Raw genomic sequence first — 4,002 nt, 5'->3', positions numbered from 1 at the left:
ATCATTTTCCGCACATCAAGTTTTTGGCGCCGTTGCCGGGGATTGAAATAGATTGACAATGATTAAGTGAAGTGGAGGTCTAGATTAAGCATGTTTTTTCTTTTCTGTTTCTCTAACATACTAACTGTTTGAATTTTTGCTTAAACTAACTAAAACCTCATTCTAGCAATAGATTGAAGTTTTATTGATCTTCTGGATCTTTGTGTTTATTGTTGTGTGTTTGTATGTCAGGTACAGGAAGATCTTCCCCTATTCTCTCTGAAATTGACCAAAGGACTCTTCGAAGAATAAGAAGAGCCGAAAGAGGAAAGAACGTCATTGGAGAGGAAGAATCTGAGGAGGAATTCCAAGAGATGGAAGGAGATCCATCAAATCCTAATCAACCAGAAGGAGGAGCCAATAATAACCAACAACAAAGAAGAGTACTGGCTTCCTACACATTTGTAAATGCTAGACACTGTGGGAGTAGCATTCTTCCCCCCAATGTCAATGCAAACAACTTTGAACTAAAGCCACAACTCATCACTTTGGTTCAAAACAACTGTTCTTTTGGAGGAGGACCATTGGAGGACCCAAATCAACATCTATCTACCTTCTTGAGGATTTGTGACACTGTCAAAACCAATGGTGTGCCTCCTGACAGTTACAAGTTGTTGCTCTTTCCATTTTTTCTCAGAGACAAAGCCACTCAATGGCTAGAAACGTTCCCAAAGGAAAGCATCAACACTTGGGATGATTTGGTAAGCAAGTTTCTTGCCAAATTTTACCCCCCTCAAAGAATCATAAGATTGAAGACTGAGGTGCAGACATTCACTCAAATGGAGGCTGAGAATTTATATGAAGCATGGGAAAGATATAAAGCTCTATTGAGAAAATGTCCACCAGAGATGTTTACTGAATGGGATAAGTTGCAAAACTTCTATGAAGGACTTACTCTAAAGGCTCAAGAAGCACTTGATCACTCAGCTGGAGGCTCATTACAACTCATGAAAACCACAGAGGAAGCTCAAAACCTCATTGATATGGTGGCCAACAACCAATATTTCTTTGCTCATCAAAGACAACGCCAACCATCACAGAGAAGAGGAGTAATGGAGTTAGAAGGAGTGGATTCAATTCTAGCTCAGAACAAGATGATGCAGCAGCAGATTCAACAACAGTTTGAGCAAATGGCCAAAAGAATTGATGGCCTGTAAGTAGCAGCAGTGAGCACCATGAGCCAACCATCAACCACATGGATGCAAAGTGAAGAGATCCAAGAGGAGCAACAGCAAGAGCAAGTCCAATACATGCACAATCAAAATCCTGGAACAAATGAAGTTTATGGTGATACTTACAATCCATCTTGGAAGAACCATCCCAACCTCAGATGGGGAGACAACCACAATCAAAACCAACAATCATGGCAAAGAAACTCAAGTCAGAACAATTGGAAAAACACAAACCACAACCCCCAGCCAAACACTAACCAAAACACATACAGAAAACCACAAAATAACCACCACAATTCTAACCATCACCTACCCAATAACCACCCAACTAACCAAAGCACTTACCATCATCCATCAACACCCCAAAACCAACCAATCTCACAAGACTCTCAGAGGATCACTAATCTAGAGCTGCTCATGGAGAAGATGATGAAGAACCAAGAATTGACAACAAAGAACCAAGAAGCTTCCATGAAGAACCTAGAGAGGTAGATTGGGCAAATCTCCAAACAAATTTCTGTTGAAAAACCATCAAGCTCACTACCAAGTGACACCATTCCTAACCCAAAGGAAGAATGCAAGGTCGTGCAACTAAGAAGTGGAAAGATGTTAGTGGATGGTAACCAAGGAGCAACCAAGAAACTTATGGAGAATGACAATGAGCCAACAAAAAATGCTGAAGCCATCAACAAGGACATGACAAGCAAGATTGTCCCAGAAGAACTCACAGAAGAAAATAATCAACCACAAAGTCTGAAGAAGGGAAAGCAGATCATGGAAGAACCGATTCCAAGACAACTTCAAGGGGAGAAAAACTTGACACCCCCAATACCTTATCCACAAAGATTCCAGAAAGAAACAAAGGATCAGCATTTCCACAAATTTCTTGAGACTTTCAAGAAGCTGGAAATCAACATACCTTTGGCTGAGGCATTAGAGCAAATGCCTCTGTATGCCAAGTTCTTAAAGGAGCTCATCAACAAGAAGAGAAGTTGAATGAGAAGGAGACTGTAATGCTTAGTGAAGAATGCAGTGCACTCATCAAAAAGGGACTCCCTCCCAAGCTTGAAGATCCTGGAGGTTTCTTCCTACCCTGCACTATTGGAAACCTATTCATCAACAAGGGGATGTGTGACTTAGGAGCAAGCATAAATCTAATCCCATCATCTTTGGTAAAGAAGCTTGGCATAGAGGAGGTGAAACCAATACAGATATCCTTGGAGTTGGTGGACCAATCAGTAGTATATCCTAAAGGGCTGATTGAGAACCTTTTAGTTAAGGTTGACAAGTTCATCTATCCGGCAGATTTTGTGATCCTGGATTCTTCAGAAAATGGAAATGACTCAATAATACTTGGTCGACCATTTTTGGCCACTGCGAGAGCCATTGTGGATATAGAACAGGGAGAGCTAACCCTCAGGATGCATGAGGAAAGCATCACCTTGAAAGTCTTTCCAGAATTACAAAGGAATGAAGAACCAAGCAAGACAAGTGGTGACTTCCTTCCAAAGCAAGCAACCGACAAAACAATAGAACAAGAGAGTGAGCTTGTACAAGGAGAGAAAAGGTTGTTACAGCTGAATGAGCTGGATGAGTTTAGGCTAGAAGCCTATGAAAATACCAAGATATACAAGGAAAAAGTAAAGAGATGGCATGACAGGAAGATTCTAAAGAAAGAATTCAAACCCGGACAACAAGTACTCTTGTACAACTCAAGACTCAAGATATTCCCTGGCAAGCTTAAGTCTAAGTGGACTGGTCCATATTTGGTAACTAAGGTCTTTCCTTATGGGAGTATTGAATTGCTAGATGAAGCAACAAAGAGTCGGTTCACAGCAAATGGCCACAGAGCAAAACCATACCTAGGAGGACAATGGAACAAGGAAAAAGAGGTTCAGAACCTAAATCCTTCTTGAAGTGCAAACAGAAGATGTCAAGCTAGTGACAATAAAAGAGCGCTTGTTGGGAGGCAACCCAACCTGAGGTAGTTTTCTCTTCATAGCTTTTTCAATAAAAATGTTGAATAATTGGTATGCATTGCAAGGAGCTAAGTTTGGTGTTGCACACCAAAACAATTTAAAGGAGAATGAAGGATTCTAAGTTTGGTGTTCCACCAAAAATCTCACTTAAAAGCACATTCTCACTTCTTGCATAATGCTAGCTCCAAGCAATCAGACAAATTATTCAACTATTTAACTGCTTTCTAGCTTTGATTCCATAACCTTTAGCAAGGACACAGGGTTTCAAATATGGTTAACTTGTTGCATCTGAGACAGTGGCAAACAATTAAGTTTGGTGTTCACACACCAAAATAAATCCAAGAGCCACACTCTATTTATGCATACTAACCATACACTTAAGGGCTTGAGAAGCAAGCAATTTTGAGAATTATGCAGGACATGAGTCAACAATTGAAGCTATTGTGTATCTTAACTCAAAGAAAACACAGCAGAAGGAAAAATCAAAGGGCTGCAACTTCAAAGGTTGTATCTAAACTTGATCCTTGCTGCTGTGTATTATTTTGAACATGGGAACCATTATATATCCTGCTGAAGTGTTTAATTGGTTGCAAGTGAAATTGTTTGATTATGCTAAATCTGCATAATGCTTGTCATTCATCACTTAGCTTTAATTTTGTTTTGTTTCCCATATGCTTGAATAAAAGAGATTTGTTTTGAATTGAAAAGTGAAATATTCAATGTTGCATAAGTAGAATTGAAGTTAATGGTGGTATATATGTTTGATTAAATGCATAACTCATGAAATAATTGTTGCATAATCTCATTCTCAT

This window comes from Arachis stenosperma, chromosome 1, assembly GCF_014773155.1.
Source record: "Arachis stenosperma cultivar V10309 chromosome 1, arast.V10309.gnm1.PFL2, whole genome shotgun sequence".
Classification (NCBI taxonomy): Eukaryota; Viridiplantae; Streptophyta; class Magnoliopsida; order Fabales; family Fabaceae; genus Arachis; species Arachis stenosperma.
The sequence above is the reverse complement of the archived record's forward strand: the minus strand, read 5'-3'. Positions refer to the sequence as shown.